The sequence below is a fragment of the Cherax quadricarinatus genome, chromosome 24 (assembly GCF_038502225.1).
Source record: "Cherax quadricarinatus isolate ZL_2023a chromosome 24, ASM3850222v1, whole genome shotgun sequence".
NCBI lineage: Eukaryota > Metazoa > Arthropoda > Malacostraca > Decapoda > Parastacidae > Cherax > Cherax quadricarinatus.
The window spans coordinates 17,198,962-17,221,541 of NC_091315.1; the positions used below are offsets into that span (position 1 = coordinate 17,198,962).

The following is a 22,580-nucleotide window of genomic DNA, read 5'->3' on the forward strand; positions in this document are numbered from 1 at the left end:
GCCTCGTGGTGGATCAGGGTCTGATCAGCCAGGCTGTTACTGTTAGCCGCACGCAAACCGACGTACGAACCAGGTACCTGTCCAGCGCCTTCTTGAAGACAGCACTCGAGAAGACTATGACTATATTCGTAATGTATCCAATTTTGATAAAACGAACAGTATTTATTCTGAGTGGCACCAGCGGCTATAAATAATTTCTGGGTTACAGCAGTAATTATGAATAATGTCTGATCGGAACAAGTAATTATGAACTTCTGATAGGCACGAGTAATTACGAATAAACTCTGAGTGGCAGCAGTAACTATTTCGACTAACATCTGAGTGGCAGCAGTAAACAGGATCAAATCTACAAAACCCCCGGAGGGTAATCCTGGGGAAGGGAGGGGGGAATGCTTACTTGCTCTGGTCTGTGATACATGTCAGCTATCAGGTGATACATGCCAACTGTCAGGTGATACATGCCAACTGTCAGGTGATACATGCCAGCTGTCAGATGATACATGCCAACAGTCAGGTGATACATGCCACTGTCATGTTATACATGCCAGCTATCAGATGCATGCCAGCTGGCAACAGCATTGTCATTTATAGAACATGGGAGCTGGTTGAGCCGTAGAAAACGGGAGCTTGTTGGACCTTCGTCAAAGAAATCTGAAACTGTTTGGAACTTCATAGAAAACTGGAGCTGGTTGGACCGTAGAAAACGGAAGTTGTTTGGAACGTGTGGCTTCTCACAAGGCGCTCGCATCTCACCTTGCAAGACGCTGGTAACCCATCCTTCAATCTTTTTGAAGCATTCGCCAGAACATGAACGCCGTGACGCAGCACAACGCCATCCCGGTTGCCATGTGTAAGGTGCCACTGTTTTTATTCCGTTACTGACGGTTAATGTTGTATAAATATAGGCTGGGATATGTTAACCTAACCTGGTCTGGACCGGGTCGCAGGGGCAGTGACCTCCGGAAATGACTCCAGGTAAAAACCTAATCCAACCAAGAATAACCTTGTATATTAATCTTCTATAATATGTTAGACCGGGCGGAAATTGTACGATCTAATTGGAGAATAGGTTAGAAGTAGGTGGAGTAGTAGTAGTAGTAGTAGTAGTATTAGTAATAGTGATAGTATTATTAGTAGTAGTAGTAGTGATAGAAGGAGTATTAGTAGTGATAGTATTAATACAAATAGTAGTATTAGTAGCAGTGTTAATAGTAGTGATAGTATTAGTATTGATACTAATAGTAGTATTAGTAGTATTGATAGTGATAGTATTAGTAGTGGTATTAATACTAATGATAGTACTAGTAGTAGAAGTGATAGCATCAGTAATAGGTGAGAACCACCCTGTTAGTTGCATAGCAAGTGTTGCCTGCAACACACGAGGGCGTGAGCGTGCCTGAGTAACACTGTGGTCAAAGAAAGTGAAGGTGGACGTGCAGGTGACGAGGAAGGTGACCCACACTTGCTATAGTGCAGGAGAAAGTGAATGTTGGGGTACCTTCGTGCCTGGGGTGGCAACACTGCCTACCACGTTAAGTGAAAGTAAGGCTGGGCATCTTGGAGCTGGTAACACTTCAATTTATATATATATATATATATATATATATATATATATATATATATATATATATGAGAGAGAGAGAGTGAGGAAGAAATAATTATACCTAGATTAAGTATCGAAATATACGAGGAATTTCCTGAGGCAATGGATATGTTCTGTACGACACAAGAAGACATGGAACGGAAAATAATTGCTGTTAAACAGCTGCCACAGAGAATGGAAGAGGAAATGAGAAAACTAGAGAAGGATGTTCACACACACACACACACACACACACACACACACACACACACACACACACACACACACACACACACACACACACACACACACACACACACACGTATGATGAAGCTTATGGGTCAGGGAGAGTGACCCGGTAGCGGCCAGTGAAGAGGCGGGGACAGGAGCTATGACTCGACCCTTGCAACCACAACTAGGTGAGTACACACACACACGAGGTACAATAAAGCTCTAGAAGTATGGAGAGAGTGGATCTAGTAATGACCAACAAAGAGGTGGGGCCAGGAGCTTTGAATCGACCCCTGTAACCACAAATAGGTGGGTACAAATAGGCGAGCACACATACACACAGTACAAACCGAACCTCACGACACCACAAGACTGAAGGCACCAGTGGGAGACATGATCGCAACATGCAGGGTACTCGAGAGGTCGCATCCCCCAGGATGCAACCTACAACATGCACCCAGGTATCTACTTACTGCTAGGTGAACAACAGGGGGAAACAGAGATAAGGAAACATGCCCGACGTTTCGCCCGTGCTGGGGATCGATCCCCGGACCCTCGGTGTGTGAGCTGAGGCCGCTATAAACCAAGCCAGGAGTACCTGCAGGGCAGTTGGTATCCTTCAGCGCCAGAGCAACAGACAAATGCATCACACAGAAGAGGAACAGAGTCGAAGGTGAAACAATTCAGCGAAATATGATAATGCATGACAGAGGCAGACAACATAAAACTGTAAAAGCGAAAGAGAGAGAGAGAGAGAGAGAGAGAGAGAGAGAGAGAGAGAGAGAGAGAGAGAGAGAGAGAGAGAGAGAGGTCAGAAACATACAAACACAGACATGATTACAATCAGGTGATTACTACTAGATGATCACACACACACACACACACACACACACACACACACACACACACACACACACACACACACACACACACACACACACACACACACACACACACAAAGTATTTCTCTTTCTACACATGTGTGAGGCAGCGGCCCTGACAACCACACTCGTGGGTGAAAGTCAAGAGAGCCACTCAGAGTGGAGGTGGGGAGAGGGATGGTTGGGAGAGGAGAGGTGGGAGAATGACAGGGGAAGGTGGGGGAGACTGGAGAAGCAGGTCAAAGGGTAAGGTGAGGAGAGAGAAAGAGGGTCACAGAGGGAGGTGGGGAGAGATGAGGAAAGAGGGGAGCATATCAGAGATGGGGAGGAGAGGTAAGGGTGAGACATACGGGGAGAATATATGAAAGAGGAAGGTAAGAGGTAAGAGAGGGCGAAACGAAGATTGAGGGAAAGGAAGGAAAGAAGAGGGAGGGGAGAAAGAAAGATGAGGGGGAGAAAGAAAGGTGGAGGGTAATTGGGGAAAATTGTAGCTACAGGCGCCAACCCTCAACACTTAGGAAATTCAAAAGAAGAACGTAAGAACGTAAGAAAGAAGGAACACTTCAGCAGGCCTACTGGCCCATGCAAGGCAGGTCCAATTCTTCCACAGGTTTAAGCGAATACTTTAACCTAGTCAGGTCAGGTCACATTCATTTAAGGAAGGAGCACGGAATCTGACCTAGTAGCTCAAGCTAGTCAGGTCCAACTCAAACCCACCCACTCGTGTATTTATCCAACCTATTTTTAAAACTACACAACGTCTTAGCTTCTATAACTGTACTCGGGAGTTTGTTCCACTCATCCACAACTCTATTACCAAACCAGTGCTTTCCTATATCCTTCCTGAATCTGAATTTTTCCAGCCTAAAACCATTGCTGCGAGTCCTGTCAATGCTAGGTATTTTCAGCACTCCACTTACATCCCCTTTATTAATTCTTGTTTTCCATTTATACACCTCAATCATATCCCCACTAATTCTACGCCTTTCTAGAGAGTGCAGATTCAGGGCCCCCAGTCTATCCTCATAGGGAAGATTTCTGATGGTTTAGAAAGACACGTAAGCAAACACTATGACATATTTATTAGAAAACGTTTCGGTCCTGGGACCTTGATCATTTCTAACATACAGAGGTAGAAAGACATTATATATATAGGCGGAGAGTGAGATGTGACGCACGTGACCTGAGGAATGTCATAAGAACATAAGAATGGAGGAACACTGTAGAAGGCCTGCTGGCCCATGCGAGGCAGGTCTTTATCAAAACAACCTCTACCTATGATGAGGACGGGTAGACGATGAAATCATGTGACTCCTGTGTTGTTGGGTTGGTGGTGCTTAAGCAGCACCAACCCAACAACCAACTTGTCGGTATTTATTACCAAGGTTTATACCAAGATTTCTGATACATGGGATCAACTTTGTCATCCTCCTTTGTACATTTTCCAGAGCATTTATATCCATTCTGTAATACGGTGACCAGAACTGAGCAGCATAATCTAGATGCGGCCTAACCAAGGATATATAGAGTTGAAGAACAATCTGTATACGTAAACAATTTCCAATCACATTCCAACGTAAATGAAAACAATCTCGTTACAACGTAAACAATCACGCATCTCGTTACAACGTAAACAATCACGCATCTCGTTACAGCGTAAATTATAAACGCCATGTACAAAGAGAAGACAAAATAATTTCAATTAGCAAATAATATTTAGGTAATTTAAATCTTTATATTATAATAGCATTAATGAACGCACATATCTAGCAGTTGTTCTCGCTTACGGAATGCGGAAGAGACCTCAGCCCAGGAAGGAATATTGAGCACTACGTGTGTGATAGCTATGATAGTGAAAGTGTGTGTGTGTGTGTGTGTGTGTGTGTGTGTGTGTGTGTGTGTGTGTGTGTGTGTGTGTGTGTGTGTGTGTGTGTACTCACCTATTTGTGGTTGCAGGGGTCGAGTCTTAGCTCCTGGCCCCGCCTCTTCACCGGTTGCTACTGGGTCCTCTCTCCCCCCGCTCCATGAGCTTTATCAAACCTCGTCTTAAAACTGTGTATGGTTCCTGCCTCCATACGTCATTTTCTAGGCTAGTCCACTGCCTTACAACTATATGACTGAAGAAATACTTCCTAATATCTCTCTGATTCATTTGTGTCTTCAACTTCCAATTGCGGCCTCTTGTTTCTGTGTCCCATCTCTGGAACATCCTGTCTTTGTCCACCTTGTCTATTCCACGCAGTATTTTATATGTCGTTATCATGTCTCCCCTGACCCTCCTGTCCTCCAGTGTCGTCAGGCCGATTTCCCTTAATCTTTCTTCATAGGACATTCCCCTTAGCTCTGGAACTAACCTTGTGGCAAACCTTTGTACTTTCTCTAGTTTCTTGATGTGCTTTATCAAGTGCGGGTTCCAAACAGGTGCTGCATACTCCAGTATGGGCCTGACATACACGGTGTACAGTGTCTTGAACGATTCCTTACTAAGGTATCGGAATGCTGTTCTCAGGTTTGCCAGGCGTCCATATGCTGCAGCAGTTATCTGATTGATGTGTGCTTCCGGAGACATGCTCGGTGTTATACTTACCCCAAGATCTTTCTCCTTGAGTGAGGTTTGCAGTCTTTGGCCACCTAGCCTATACTCTGTCTGTGGTCTTCTGTGCCCTTCCCCTATCTTCATGACTTTGCATTTGGCAGGATTAAATTCGAGAAGCCATTTGCTGGACCATGTGTCCAGTCTGTCCAGGTCTCTTTGAAGTCCTGCCTGGTCCTCATCAGATTTAATTCTCCTCATTAACTTCACATCATCTGCAAACAGGGACACTTCTGAGTCTAGCCCTTCCATCATGTCGTTCACATATACCAAAAATAGCACTGGTCCTAGGACCGACCCCTGTGGGACCCCGCTCGTCACAGGTACCCACTGTGATACATTACGTACCATGACTCGTTGTTGCCTCCCTGTCAGGTATTCTCTGATCCATTGCAGTGCCCTTCCTGTTATATGCGCCTGATGCTCTAGCTTCTGCACTAATCTCTTGTGAGGAACTGTGACAAAGGCCTTCTTGCAGTCCAAGAAGATACAATCAACCCACCCCTCTCTCTCGTGTCTTACTTCTGTTATTTTATCATAAAACTCCAGAAGGTTTGTGACACAGGATTTGCCTTCCATGAATCCGTGCTGGTTGGCATTTATACACTTGTTCCGTTCCAGGTGCTCCACCACTCTCCTCCTGATAATCTTCTCCATAATTTTGCATACTATACACGTCAATGACACAGGTCTATAGTTTAGTGCCTCTTTTCTGTCTCCTTTTTTAAAAATGGGAACTACATTTGCCGTCTTCCATACCTCAAGTAGTTGCCCCGTTTCCAGGGACGTGTTGAAGATTGTGGTAAGTGGCACACACAACATATCTGCTCCCTCTCTAAGGACCCACGGGGAGATGTTGTCCGGTCCCATTGCCTTTGAGGTATCGATGTCCCTTAGCAGTTTCTTCACCTCCTCCTCATCTGTATGTATGTCGTCCAACACTTGTTGGTGTATTCCTTGCTGGTGTCCCCATCTGGTCTGTCCCCCCAGAGTCCTTCCTGTCTCTACTGTAAATACTTCCTTAAATCTCGTGTTGAGCTCCTCACATACCTCTTGATCGCTTCTTGTGAGTTCTCCACCTTCTTTCCTCAGCCTTATCACCTGGTCCTTGACTGTTGTCTTCCTCCTAATGTGGCTATACAGCAGTTTCGGGTCAGATTTGACTTTCGATGATATGTCGTTTTCATACTGTCGCTGGGCCTCCCTCCTTAACTGTGCATACTCGTTTCTGGCTCTTCTACTAATCTCCTTGTTTTCCTGGGTCCTATGCCTCCTGTACCTTTTCCATTCTCTGTTGCACTTAGTTTTTGCCTCCCTACACCTTCGGGTAAACCAAGGACTCGTTTTGGTCTTCCTATTATTTCTGTTTCCCTTGGGAACAAAACTTTCCTCTGCCTCCTTGCACTTTGTTGCCACATATTCCATCATCTCGTTTACTGATTTTCCTACCATTTCTCTGTCCCACTGAACCTCCTGCAGGAAGTTTCTCATACCTGTGTAGTCCCCCCTTTTATAGTTTGGCATGTCCCCTTCAGTTCCTGTTACCTTCTCCACTTGTAACTCTACTATATAGTCAAAACTCAGAACCACATGATCGCTAGCTCCAAGGGGCCTCTCATAAGTGATGTCCTCAATGTCCGAACTGCTCAGGGTGAACACAAGATCCAGTCTTGCTGGCTCATCCTCCCCTCTCTCTCTGGTTGTGTCCCTGACATGTTGATGCATGAGGTTTTCAAGTACCACATCCATCATCTTGGCTCTCCATGTTTCGGGACCCCCATGTGGCTCCAGGTTTTCGCAGTGTGTGTGTGTGTGTGTGTGTGTGTGTGTGTGTGTGTGTGTGTGTGTGTGTGTGTGTGTGTGTGTGTGTGTGTGTTGATCATTATTGTTGACAGACCTAGCGTCTACATCCGCATGTAAAGGGATAACGCAATGCAGAAGTATTCCCTGTTTCTACATTAATTTTTTCCTCCGTTGTGACCGGCGTGAGACGGGCGCTCCCACGCCCACGCCCGCTCCTAGGACACACACACACACACACACACACACACACACACACACACACACACACACACACACACAAGCCACTGACAGCAACATACCCAGAGGACAAACTCTGAAAAAAAAGGTTGACACAATGTATATGGTGGTCCAGCAGAAGCACAAGCAGCAGCAACAGCAACAGCAGCAGCAGCAACAACAGCAGCAGCAGTAGCAGAAACAACACGAGCAGAAGCAGTAGCAGCAACAGTAGCAACAGAAGGAGCAACAACAATAGCAGAAACAACAGCAGCAACAACAGTAGCAGGAGCAGCAGCAACAGCAGTAGCAGCAGCAACCACAGGTGTAACAGTAGCAGCAGCAACAACAAGAGTAACAATAGCAGCAGCAGTAACAGCAACAACAACAGCAGTAGCAGCAACAACAGTAGCAGTAGTAGCAACAACAGCAGCAGCAGCAGCAACAGTAGCAGTAGTAGCAACAACAGCAGCAGCAGCAGCAGCAACAACAGTAGCAGTAGTAGCAACAGCAACAGCAGCAGCAGCAGCAGCAGCAGCGACCTGTCCTTGGTGAAGATCCTCAAGATCACTGACCTTAACAAACTGGTTTAGGGCAGTAGTATGCCCTCCCCTGTGCCTGGGTTAAGAAGGGAGGCAGGGACGTAGGGAGGGATGTGGGAGGGGGTGGAGGAGGTAAGGGAGGGATAAAAAGGGCAGTGTCCTACCCGGTCGTTGTACTGGGTGTGTGTACCGCAAGCACACCCTCACCTCAACACACCACGCAGGTGTAACACTGTCACAGAGTCTGTGATAGTGACTCCAGTCTCGAGCACTGTATGACTCGTAAGGTGTCTCGGTCACTGCACTTTCACCTGTGATTTACCTGTGACCTATTTCGAGAGGTTTTCCTACTGCTGAGGCCCGGCCAAGGGCCAGGCCTCCCTATTAATTGCTTGATCAACCAGGATGTTGGCGGCCCCTCCGGCCAACATATCCATCACAGTCTGCTTGATCTGCCACCCAGCGGAGGCATATATCCAGTTTTGTCTTGAAAACTTGTATACTCGTTCTAGCAGTATTTCTGGTATCTATTGGTAGCAGGTTGAAAAAAGAAAAGCCTCGGCCCTCGGCATATATGCAAATTACCTAGGATAACCCAAAAGTGATTTATTTCCATTAGGGTTGATACAGCGTTCTCGCGTGGTGCCCTCGCGTGGTACACTCTGTAATCACAATTTTACTACATGTAAACCAAACAATAACCAAATTTCTGTAAACTCAGCATTGTAATCCTTATAGAGAATAAACTTTGAATTGAATTGAATTGAATCCCTGCTTTTCACTTATTCTGTTTCACCCTTCCATATTTCTCACTCTAATACGCTGTTATGGGAATAAAATCGTGCAGGTCTGAAACTGTGCCTTCCAGCTTCTTCCGTGTGTATATTACTGCGTATCTCTCTCGCCTTCTCACAGAGAAGTTCTTTCCAATCGTTCCCATTAATTTAAATGTTATATTGGTTTTATGTGTGCATTATTTGTCTTGTTTTGAAAGTTCTCAGTATTTTTCCCTGTCGTTTTTCTGGCTTGTGCAGCATTTGCCATTTTCTGTTCGTGGCCCGGTGGCCTGGTGGCTAAAGCTCCCGCTTCACACACGGAGGGCCCGGGTTCGATTCCCAGCGGGTGGAAACATTTCGACACGTTTCCTTACACCTGTTGTCCTGTTCACCTAGCAGCAAATAGGTACCTGGGTGTTAATCGACTGGTGTGGGTCGCATCCTGGGGGACAAGATTAAGGACCCCAATGGAAATAAGTTAGACAGTCCTCGATGACGCACTGACTTTCTTGGGTTATCCTGGGTGGCTAACCCTCCGGGGTTAAAAATCCGAACGAAATCTTATCTTCTCTGGGCTGACCCTCTTGTAGTGTCTGTGTAGTTCCACTTTTAAGTTCCTCAATTATACCATAACACTGCAATTGGAATTTGTCCCCAGTGAAAATCATATCATTTTTTAACCGCCCACTGGAAGATTTTTTATATCCTCTTGCAATTGTTGGCGTCCTCTACAGAGGCGACGTTCATGCTAATTTTTTTGTCGCCCGCAAAGGATGATACGAGGCTGTTTTATCTTTTTCACCTATTCCAATATGAGAATAAAAAATATTTGGCCAAGTGTGTGATAGTGACTCCAGACCCAAGCACCGTATGGCTCGTAGTCAGTCTGGGTCACTGTACCCGGGAAACAAGTTTATCAAGATAAATCAGACAAAATTCGTGTTCCGGGTTGAACAAACAAATAATGACTGATTTCATTTAACATATTTTGAGAAGCTTAGGTATAATGATGTTAACTGTTAAAACTTGAATCTCAGTCGTGTTAGAGACCAGCCTCTCCTCCAGTTAACTTTCAATTTCCCACGAAATTATAGTTCATCTATTTCTGCTCGACGTAACATTCTACGGAGACGTCTTTGTTTGGTTAATGTATATTAACCGATAACTAACACGTACTTATGGGGACAAAAACAAAAGAATGACTAGATGTGTTTTGGTCAGTGCATAACTTAGGAAAGGTGTCCCCCTTGCCTCATAAACCCAGCCCATTCTACCTTAATACACTCATTTCTAACGCAGATAAATAACAGTGGTTAACGCGTCGGTCTGGAGTTTTTGTGACTCTCTGATCGCGGGTTCGAACCCCCTCCGTGGTATGGTATGTTTGCAATTGTGTCATTATGACTTCGTGAGTCAGTATCAGTGTTCTAGATTTAAAGCCCATCAAAAGATGTACTCAAAAGTTAATCTATGGAACTTAATATTTCAGTTACCCCAATTAATGTGGCGAATAGTCACCTATGTAGCTCAAAACTATCGTAAACCTTCCATTAAACTTCCCACTAAAAAAACCTTCCCACTAAACCAGCTTTGAAAGTCTAAAACCAGTCGGAAGAGGCATTCTCTAGTTATTGCACAGAGACAAATATCCCAAAATATACTAATACTTTAAGTTTGAACCCTAGCAAAAGCTGCATTCCTGCGTTATTAGTGTTGAAGGTTTGAAGCCATTCAGGGCTAGGCATTCACAAATTATCACAAAAAGTATTTCAATTATCACAGTTTCTTATATAAAAAAAAAACTTTCTTTAATATGTACCAGCCTTTAAGGTTTGAAGACAATAAGAAAAGGCATTCTTTAGTTATGGCACAGAAACCAATTTGTCAAATTAAAACTTCCACAACTCTAAATCAATACGTAGCTTCATTTTAGAAAAATACGCCATAAATTAAAGTTTGAAGCCGACCAGGAGATGCATTATCCAGCTATAGCGTGGACTCCAACAATTCAGTGTATTAACTATGCTAGTAAATTGGAGAATTTGCACCTGGAGACATCTTTCTTGTAAAATGTATCAGCTGTTAAAGAATGAAGCCGTGTAGATGTATACTGCAATTATTTTGAGAAGAACAATAACACACACACACACACACATACACAGCTCATGGAACAGGGAGTGAACCTAGTAACAACTAGTGAAGAGGGGGCCAGGAGCTGTGAATCGACCCCTGCAACCACAATCTGGTGAGTACACAGGCGGGTTTTTGTTGCTTTTATTATTATTTCCATTATTTACCTACTTCCCCTCATTCCCCATCTCGCTCCTTCCCCTTCTTCCCTCCCTTAATTCTACCCCCCTCCTCCACACCCTATCATTCCCCCCTCTCTTCCTCCCCTATCCTCCCTTCCCTGTCTCCTCCCCTTCCCTCCCTGCCTCTCCCCAATTCCTAGTATAGCCTTAGCAAGTGGTAAACAGGGCAGGACAGAGCACTGCCCCCCTACTGGTCAAACAGGAAATTGTGCAAAAACAGGAAACCACAGAAGACTGTGATTGGCTATAAAGCGGACCTCTATGATTGGCCAAGAACCTCTTGGACCTTAGGGTTACCAGGACGGAAACGCAACCCTGAACTATTCAAGTCATTATTATGCTGCATTGTTTTTACCTCTCTCGTAATTCAGTGTCATATTGTGGAGTCTGGAATAATAATTTATTATTATTACTATTATTATTATTTTTACACATTAACACGACATACACACACACACACACACGACAAAATCAACACTTACTATGTTGTTAGGTAAGACACATATGCAACAGTTAGGTATCTTTATTTCGAAACGTTTCGCCTACACAATAGGCTTTTTCAGTTGAGTACAGAAAAGTTGATAGGAGAGACATGAAGACGATGTAATCAGTCCATCACCCTTGAAGTTTTGAGGTGGTCAGTCCCTCAGTCTGGAGAAGAGTATTGTTCCATAGTCTGAAACAATATGTAGTTGAAGTGACAGGATGGAGCCTGGTCTCAGACCGGGCCGCATGGGTGTCGATCCCCTGAAACCCTCTCCAGGTCTCCAGGTATGCCAGGAGGAACCAAGAAATAATGGATGGTATCTAAAAGACCTGAAAAAACACTCTTGCAAATATTGGGCTCACGCCATGTTTCCAAAGACATTGTTCTGACCAGACCAAATGAACCCCATATTGCTATTAATGTAAATAAATTTAATGACTTGTTCTCAACAAGTGGCCTGGTGGTTAACGCTCTCGCTTCACACGGTGAGGGCCTGGGTTCGATTCCCAGCCAGAGTAGAAACATTGGACGTGTTTCTTTCCACCTGTTGTCTATGTTCCCCATCAGTAAAATGGGTACCTGGGTGTTAGTCGACTGGTGTGGGTCGCATCCTGGGACACTGACCTAAGGAGGCCTGGTCACAGTCCGGGCCGCGGGGGCGTTGACCCCCGGAACTCTCTCCAGGTAAACTCCAGGTAAACAATAGGGGGTCTAACCTTGCCAGCAAAATCCCGAACTTCGGCGCTCAGATTAGTGATTACCACAGTGGTGGACGTCAGGACTCCCTCCGCGCCTGTCCCCAATAAATTTCACTGGGATAAGTTCAATAATCAAGACAAAAAGAAAGTAGGTAATAAAGCGAGTATGCTATCATTCATATATATATGAAAGCTGCCCACCTGCTTTCACCTATCTCTGCAACTCTGTTTAACTAATAATAATAATCTTTATTTCTACAAGTACATGATACAACTTATACAGGCCTAGCTGATATCAGTGACATACTACATAGTAAGCCCTTGGTTATGCAGAGCATTTCGGGAAACTTAATTTTATCCTCCAGGATGCGACCAACACCAGTAGGCGGTTAACATCCAGGTACCTGCTTACTACTAGGTGAACAGGGACGACAGGTGCCTTAAGGAAACACGCCCAAATGATTCCACATGTACCGGGTATCGAACCACCGACCTTCAGGTGTGAGCTGGGTGAGCTACCAACCAAGCTACGGATAAAGCCACAACTTTCCCTAAGATACTTCAGTAAAACGTGTTACCCCAGTCCACAAAGTTGAAGAACCAGCTGAGTAAACAATTATAGACCAATCTCTGATTTACCATGATTGTCTAAAACCTTTATCTTTGTAAAGATAATATACAAACGATTATATGCATTTATTACTAAACAGAATATTCTGAACTTTTGTCAATCTGGCTTCAAACTTGGGGGAAAAGCATTTATGATGCTATCATAACTATTCAACTCTAGAAATAAGGAATATCCATTGGGCCTTTTTATTGATCTCAGAAAAGCTCTTTGGCCACCGTAGACCACATGTTGCTGCTGGAACTAGAGCATCATGGATTCGGAGGGAATGCTCTCGCTTACATAAAATTCTACCTTACTGACAGACTGTCAGTATGTGACAGTCATAACACTACTTCATTAACCCAAAATATCAGCATTGGCTCAGCATAGGGGTGCCTCAGGGTAGCCTCATAGATCCATTATTTATTATTCCTCAGCACTATACATAACCTACCAAATGCCTCCCAGGAACTTAAACCAGTTCTGTTGCAGATGACACATTTGTCATATCCCATCCAGATCCCGTTGTCTTCAACGACACAGCCAAAGCAGAGCTCGAGAACATTTCTACCCTGATGGCAACCAACGACCTTAAGGTCGACATTGACAACGCTTTCTACATGTTCGGCAGTAAAGCTTAAAATTCCCATTTCATTATATAAATTCACACAAAGAAAGGCAAGAAGCTGGAAAATTCTTAGGAATGCACCTTGACTGCATCTTGAAATTCAACTCTCTCATCCAACGCTTAAGAAATTTTCCAACTGTGAGCATTCTATCAAAAATACGTTGCTCCACAAACATTTCTCACCCTGTAACACACTATAATTTATCCCTGCCTTATTTATGGTATCTGTGCTTGGGGATCTGCTACAGAAAATCACCTAAACCCCATTGTTGCCCTACTGAAATCAACTGTTAGAATAATGACTCACTCAGGGTATACACACACACACACACACACACACACACACACACACACACACACACACACACACACACACACACACACACACACACACACACACACACACAACTATTCGTTTTAATTTATTCAACATAATTTGCAACAAATCCACGCCCACTACTCTTCCTGGAGGCTTGCAACGCAACACACACACACAATACAAGAAGTATCTCTTTGATGTGATATTTGTACGACTCGACCTATACTGGACCTCCATGCAAATAAAGGGCTCTAATATTCTACCACCTGGTTCACCTAAATCTGACATAAACCCTGTCTAGATTAATTATACTAAAATCAAATCTGTCAACAGCAACCCTGTTAATACAAATCATATTAGTATTCATACTGACGTTCTCACTATCTCCAGTATAATTCAACATACATAATAACCCCCCCCCCAAAAAAAAAAAATATATATATATATATATATATTCTGCTTCAGTATTCACTACTGTCAACGTTATATCAATTTATTACATAAAAGAACTCATGATATCTCTCACAAAATGTCAAAGATTGGAAACCAAAACAATGTAATAAACTAACATAAATAATTGTGCAATTGTTATAAGTTATTTTTAAGGCTGCACGAAATGCCGGGTGTAACAAATGGCCTTTCTGTAGTTAATACATGTCAGTTAATGGAATTAAAACTGTGACTGTTGTTGGCAGTACATTTGTAGCCATCATCTACACGTCTTACGTGAAGCCATTTATTGTTTACAAATAACCAGGACTTTTAAGATATAAAAAAAGAAGATTGAAAATCCAAAAATATTTGGAAAACCTATCTATCGACCTATCTATCGACTTATCTATCGACCTATCCAAAGACCTATCCAAAGACCTATCCAAAGATCTATCCAAAAACCTATCCAAAAACCTATCCAAACACCTAGCCAAACACCTATCCAAACACCTGCTCAAAGACGATGCTACCAAAATCGAGAAAAACATTCCTGATTTATAATTTGATAATGGTCCATTTTGATATCGAAAGTGTGATTGTTACTTGATCCAGGCACGGTATTGTTACTTGCTCCAGCCAAGTTATTGTTACTTGCTCCAGACAAGATATTGTTACTTGCTCCAGCCAAGATATTGTTACTTGCTCCAGCCAAGATATTGTTACTTGTCCCAGCCAAAATATTGTTACTTGCTCCAGCCAAGATATTGCTACTTGCTCTAGTCAAGATATTGTGACTTGTTCCAGCCAAGATATTGCTACTTGTTCCAGGCAAGATATTGCTACTTCTTTCAGGCAAGATGTTGTTACTTGTTAGAGGCAGATATTGCTACTTGTTCCAGCCAAGATATTGCTACTTGTTCCAGGCAAGATATTGCTACTTCTTTCAGGCAAGATGTTGTTACTTGTTAGAGGCAGATATTGCTACTTGTTCCAGCCAAGATATTGCTACTTGTTCCAGCCAAGATATTGCTACTTGCTCCAGGCAAGATATTGCTACTTGTTCTAGCCAAGATATTGCTACTTGTTCCAGCCAAGATATTGCTACTTGCTTCAGGCAAGATATTGCTACTTGCTCCAGGCACGGTATTGCTACTTGCTCCAGGCACGATATTACTTGCTCCAGGCAAGATATTGTTACTTGATAGAGGCAGATATTGCTACTTGTTCCAGGCAAGATATTGTTACTTGTTCCAGCCTAGATATTGTTACTTGCTCCAGGCACGGTATTGCTACTTGCTCCAGGCACGATATTGTTACTTGCTCCAGGCACGGTATTGCTACTTGCTCCAGGCACGGCATTGCTACTTGCTCCAGGCACGGTATTGCTACTTGCTCCAGGCACGGTATTGCTACTTGCTCCAGGCACGGCATTGCTACTTGCTCCAGGCACGGTATTGCTACTTGCTCCAGGCACGGTATTGTTACTTGCTCCAGGCACGGCATTGCTACTTGCTCCAGGCACGGTATTGCTACTTGCTCCAGGCACGGCATTGCTACTTGCTCCAGGCACGGTATTGCTACTTGCTCCAGGCACGGTATTGCTACTTGCTCCAGGCACGGCATTGCTACTTGCTCCAGGCACGGTATTGCTACTTGCTCCAGGCACGGTATTGCTACTTGCTCCAGGCACGGCATTGCTACTTGCTCCAGGCAGGGTATTGCTACTTGCTCCAGGCACGGTATTGCTACTTGCTCCAGGCACGGTATTGTTACTTGCTCCAGGCACGGTGTTGTTACTTGCTCCAGGCACGGTATTGTTACTTGCTCCAGGCACGATATTGATACTTGCTCCAGGGACGGTATTGCTACTTGTTCCAGGCACGGTATTGCTACTTGCTCCAGGCACGGTATTGTTACTTGCTCCAGGCACGGTATTGTTACCTGCTCCAGGCACGGTAATGTTACTTGTTCCAGGCACGGTATTGTTACTTGCTCCAGGCACGGTAATGTTACTTGCTCCAGGCACGGTATTGTTACTTGCTCCAGGCACGGCATTGTTACTTGCTCCAGGCACGGTATTGTTACTTGCTCCAGGCACGGTATTGCTACTTGCTCCAGGCACGGTATTGCTACTTGCTCCAGGCACGGTATTGCTACTTGCTCCAGGCACGGTATTGCTACTTGCTCCAGGCACGGTATTGCTACTTGCTCCAGGCACGGTATTGCTACTTGCTCCAGGCACGGTATTGTTACTTGCTCCAGGCACGGTATTGCTACTTGCTCCAGGCACGGTATTGTTACTTGCTCCAGGCACGGTATTGTTACTTGCTCCAGGCACGGTATTGTTACTTGCTCCAGGCACGGTATTGTTACTTGCTCCAGGCACGGTATTGTTACTTGCTCCAGGCACGGTATTGTTACTTGCTCCAGGCACGGTATTGCTACATGCTCCAGGCACGGTATTGTTACTTGCTCCAGGCACGGTATTGTTACTTGCTCCAGGCACGGTATTGTTACTTGCTCCAGGCACGGTATTGTTACTTGCTCCAGGCACGGTATTGTTACTTGCTCCAGGCACGGTATTGTTACTTGTTCCAGGCACGGTATTGTTACTTGCTCCAGGCACGGTATTGTTACTTGCTCCAGGCACGGTATTGCTACTTGCTCCAGGCACGGTATTGCTACTTGCTCCATGCACGGTATTGCTACTTGCTCCAGGCACGGTATTGCTACTTGCTCCAGGCACGGTATTGCTACTTGCTCCAGGCACGGTATTGCTACTTGCTCCAGGCACGGTATTGCTACTTGCTCCAGGCACGGTATTGCTACTTGCTCCAGGCACGGTATTGCTACTTGCTCCAGGCACGGTATTGCTACTTGCTCCAGGCACGGTATTGCTACTTGCTCCAGGCACGGTATTGCTACTTGCTCCAGGCACGGTATTGCTACTTGCTCCAGGCACGGTATTGCTACTTGCTCCAGGCACGGTATTGCTACTTGCTCCAGGCACGGTATTGCTACTTGCTCCAGGCACGGTATTGCTACTTGCTCCAGGCACGGTATTGCTACTTGCTCCAGGCACGGTATTGCTACTTGCTCCAGGCACGGTATTGCTACTTGTTGTACCCACGGTGTCGTGATTTTTATTCTTCGATAAATAGAAAGGAAACGCTTTGATCTTTCCTGTACCATTTACAAACTTCTTTATCCATTTCTCTCTCTCTCTCTCTCTCTCTCTCTCTCTCTCTCTCTCTCTCTCTCTCTCTCTCTCTCTCTCTCTCTCTCTCTCTCTCTCTCTCTCTCTCTCTTTACACAGGGTTTGACAAGGTTAAGGATCCCTAGTTTTATTGACAAGCTATTTACAGGTTAAGGATTCATAACTTTATTGGCAAGCTAAGAGCTGTTGCCTACATCAGCTCATTTGAAAGCATTTTTATTGTTATGAGACATACAAGTAGGGAACAGGATGAAGTTGGAGCCATCTGTGGGCCAGCATTTTCATTTGATCAACTGACGTTATCTCGTTGACATCATTATGCTGTACGAATATGTTCCATACTCGAGTCATCCTGGGTATGTATGATCTCAGATGGAGTGATGTTCTGGGGAAGGGTACAGCCAGAGTGAAGTTGCTGCTTTCTGCCCGTCTTGTGGCATAAAAGCTTGTTTCACGCTGTCCTCGAAGTGGATCCAAGTGTGGTACTTTGACAATATTGGCCTTATACATAACATTAAGGCCACCCACATCCCTCCTGTGTTGAAGGCTCTGCTGAAATGACAGATCTATCCAGGATGGGTCCAGGCGAGAGATGAGACGTCTTGCTCTGTTCTCCACTCTGTCAAGCAGTCGCAGATGAGAGGGGGGGAGGCAAACCAAGAAAGTGGAGCATACTCAAGGTGTGAGCGTACTTGTGCTTCGTACAGAATCTTGCAACCCCTACTGTCAAACAGATGCGAGATACGGCGAAGTGCTGTAAGCTTCCTGGCTGCCCTGTTTGCTAGATTTACAACATGGTTCTTCATGGTTAGTTTGGAGTCAAATTTCACCCCAAGGATATCAACTTCTTCTCCAGGTGCCAACACCCTCCCATTCGTCCTTACTACTGCAGTAGCATTACCATCATGGTGCCTAGAAACGATCATCATTTGCGTTTTCTCAGGTGCAAATGTTACTTGCCATCTATTTCCCCAAGCTGAAATAGCTCTTAGCTGGTGATTGATGTAGCTTAGAGCAGCTGGCATTTCTTCTCTCGGATAAGTGAATGTCAGTGTACAGTCATCTGCATATGCATGTGATTCTGAGATGAGATGAAGGAGGTCGTTGAAGTAGACATTCCATAACAATGGTCCCAGCACGCTTCCTTGTGGAACACTTGCCCCAATAGGATGTCTTGCTGATTCCGTTCCATTGAGAACTACACTTAGAGATCTACCATGAAGGTAATCACTGAGGAGACATAGCGTAGAGCCTGCAATTCCCAGTGCTTGAAGTTTTGCTAAGAGGCCATGGTGCCACACCCGGTCGAAAGCACCAGCAATGTCCAGTGCTACCACACAGCTGACTTTGGATTCATCCAGTGACTGGTGCCACTTAGTGGAGAGGTTTAATAACAGATCAGCAGCAGAGTAACCTTTCCTGAAGCCATATTGACGATCACAAAGTAGTGAGTGGTAGTCAAAAAACTCTGTCATTTGTCTTGAGATTATTGTCTCAACGATCTTACCAGTGATTGACAGGAGTGACACTGGTCTGTAGTTGCTGATTTCTGCTCTGCTCTTCTTTTTGTGAACAGGGACTACATTTGCCTCTTTCCACAGAGAGGGCCATTTACACTGTACTAGGCAGTGCTGAAAGATGCGAGTTAGAGGTGCTGCTAGCTGGTCTGCACATCTTCTCAGCAATCTTGGGCTCAACTTGTCTGGGCCCACAGCCTTTTCTTGGTCAAGCGATTTAAGAAGAAAGTGCACCTCCTCCTGCCTTATTGTCACCACCGACAGTTTTGACACAATTCTTGCAGCTAGCCAAGGAGGGTCCCTAGCTGGATCAGGAACTTGCATTTCGGTAGCAAAGTGTTCAGCAAAGAGGTCTGCCTTCTGTTGACTACTAGTAGAGGTCTTCCCATCCTGTCGATTTACAGGTGGAATGAGTTCATCAAGCAGATAACCTTGTCTGTCCTTGACCTGGGACAGCCAGGTTTTGGAGCCTACCCTACCTGTCTCTCTCTCTCTCTCGCTCTCTCTCTCTCTCTCTCTCTCTCTCTCTCTCTCTCTCTCTCTCTCTCTCTCTCTCTCTCTCTCTCTCTCTCTCTCTCTTCCATCCTCATTCCCTCCCTTTCTTCACCCTGCTGTTTCTCCATCTCAGCCTATTCCCCTGTTTCTTCTTGCCAACCCTCCTTCCTCATTCTATTCCTCTATCTCACCTCCTTCCCTCCTCCTCCTCCTCCTCCCTCACTACAGGGTTGATGGAAGCCTCACCTGCTCAGGTCATTACCACTCTTGTAGCTGAAGGTCATGTGTGCATGTTTACCTGTGTAGAGATCCTACCTCGGGTGTGTCTTCTCTTGCCCACTGCTGTGTGTTTTCTGCCCAATGCTGTGTTTTCCCTCTATTACCCATTCCCATTCCGTAAGCTAATGTTCACCACCTCCCCTCCACGTCCCGTCACCGCCCCTCCTCAAGCCCTCCCATCACCCTTCACCATCACCTCCACTCACCATCATCCCCACCTCCATAGAACTTCCAAATCACCGCCCCCTCACCATCACCTCCTTACCATCACCTCCCACCCCCTCCATAATCTTCCCTCCCACCCCATTTAGTCAATTGATCAAATAGAATCATGACTCAAATAAAACTGCTACTGCTCCCAACTGTTACCTGTTTCCGCTGTGTTTTTATGGTTCTGGAGAACATCTTGTGCAGCTTCTCACTGTAACAACTGATGTCCTGAACAAACACACACAATAAAAACAAGTTTTCTCAATACGTCCCTCAAGAAATCAATTATAAACCTGTTAATTTACACTAAATCTATATGGTACAGACTGTTGAATAGACTAAGATAAAAAAACATTAAACATATATATATATATATATATATATATATATATATATATATATATATATATATATATATATATATATATATTCATGCCGAATGTGTAAAACTGGTCAGTTTGCAAGAACTCATTTAAAATTAAGTCATTTCTAAAATTTTCTCTTATACGTTTAAAGATATATTTTTTCCATTAATGTTGATGAAAAAATTTTTAATTTTGCTCCAAAAGAATCTTAGAAAACTTACCTAACCTTATTATAACAAGAACATTTATATATATATATATATATATATATATATATATATATATATATATATATATATATATATATATATAGGAGGGGTGTTAATGTTGCAGTTTAAAAACTGTAGTGTAAAGCACCCTTCTGGCAAGACAGTGATGGAGTGAATGATGGTGAAAGTTTTTCTTTTTCGGGCCACCCTGCCTTAGTGGGAATCGGCCAGTGTGATAATAAAAAAAAATATATATATATATGTCGTGCCGAATATGTAAAACTGGCCAATTAGCAAGAACTCATTTAAAATTAAGTCCTTTCTAAAATTTTCTTTTATACGTTTAAAGATATATTTTTTCCATTAATGTTGATGTAAAAATTTATAATTTTGCACCAAAAGGAACTTAGAAAACTTACCTAACCTTATTATAGCAAGCACAATTTATTTGAGCCTAACCCAACTAAATATATTTTAGATTTGTTTACAATAATTTAATACTAAACAAACACAATGAAATATATATTTTTCGTTAGGTTCAGAATGAATTTGGCGAAATTATTGCATACGCAAATTTTCACTTGTTCTATATGGCAAGATGAGCGTTGCTATTTAAGCCAAGATCGCAAGTTCTGCCTATATATATATATATATATATATATATATATATATATCTATATATATATATATATATATATATATATATATATATATATATATATGTTTAATGGAATTATTTAGTGAACTGAAAGCGTGGTGTGAATTATAAACGTCTTCGGAGGCTTCTTACTTTATTTGTAAAGTCGTGGTGGGTACACAGGCTTGTGTGTTGTGCCCATGGCCTGGGTAGAGCCATGCCCACGAGAGGAGAGAGCTAGTAGGCCATCTGTCTTACTGCTTGGCCACTGAGTGCGTGTGGGACCAGCTTCCCACAGACCTGGGCAGGCCCAGAGGGCAGCACCTTAGTGCCGCAAAATATGAACTAAGCTGGCAGATAGCATGTCTGTCTGTGCAGACAGTTCAGGCTGTTTACATACGCTCGACCACCTGCCACATGGTCGTCCCGACCATGTCTGGTGGTAAAAAAAAACTCGGTCTCTCTCTCGTAGGAACAGGGCACAGAACACAAAAAAACATATATATACATATGAACATGGAAAAAAAATTCCTATATGGAGGGAAGAAAAAAACATGTGGGGTGTGCTAAACATCGTGGTCATAGGCAGTGAGCGTCGATGGACATCACTGCATGCCTTCCTGCATCTGGACAGATACTGCAACACAAGAGACATCGTTGCGTATCAGGGTACGGTCTCCTCTGGAACGATGAAGGAGACATCGTAGGAGTCGCTGCAGGTTTCACTCAACCTGGGGCACGACATGCTGGTGCCCTCGAGTGAGGCGTCGACGAAACTCGGCAACTGGGCAGGACTTCTGGCAAGCGACTCAGGAGGACACTTCTCGACTGGTACTGTGGCTGGGCTGTCACTGCCGGCGAGCGTGGAGTGAGTCGTGGAGCGAGTCGTGGCAGAGACGACTGGGCGAAACATCTGGGAGTCATAACATCATACACCAGACTGCAGTGAGTGAGCTAGCAGTCAAAGTGACATCTTCATGCAGGCTGCTCACTGAAGCTTGACACGAGGCTGACACAGCGCCTGCCGACAGGGCTAACTGCGGCTTGACGAGGGTCATTCTCTTGGCAGTTGGAGTTATAGCAGAGGTTAGTCTAAGCATCCCCAGACTTGTTTCTCTACATATAACTGCACTCTGAAGGTCTGGAGGTGAAGTGAAACAAATCTCGATGGGAATTGTAGCAGGTACAATTCTGCAGAACATCATGAGTGGTGAGCATAAGAGCTTTCTGTACAAGGGGGTCATACGCTCAGGGGCTGACTGATATCAGCTGTCAAACGCTCTGGTCACACCGGGTGACTAACACAGTGGTGCTACTCTGGTCTGGCTCAGACCTCACTGGACACACAGAAACTACACACACCCACGGTACATGCGGTACAACATGGCTTAAACTAGCAAATGATGCTTTTCTGTGCACAAAACTGACACTAAGCTATATACTAACATGTGAGAACACTGACTGAGAGGAATTATTTAACACACGACATATATCTTCTCTCAATCTTCTCGACAATACTGAAATAATTACTAGAAGCACTC

General features: G+C 44.2%; 2 protein-coding genes across 10 annotated transcripts in view; one reads left to right on the top strand and one right to left on the bottom strand.

Annotated features, from left to right (window-relative positions):
* LOC128690841 (solute carrier family 35 member G1) overlaps nucleotides 1-22,580 on the bottom strand; it is a 380,509-nt gene that overhangs the window by 203,971 nt on the left and 153,958 nt on the right. For 2 of the 8 annotated variants that reach the window (XM_070088221.1, XM_053779583.2), the window contains exon 2: nucleotides 12,140-12,216. The exons of the other annotated variants lie outside the window; for them this stretch is intronic. The gene's annotated coding sequence lies outside the window, so the exon portion shown is untranslated. The remainder of the gene's footprint in view (nucleotides 1-12,139; nucleotides 12,217-22,580) is intronic. 8 annotated transcript variants of the gene reach the window in all.
* Nucleotides 1-22,580, top strand: part of LOC128690729 (carbohydrate sulfotransferase 3-like) — a 330,456-nt gene that overhangs the window by 115,144 nt on the left and 192,732 nt on the right. The window lies entirely within an intron of this gene.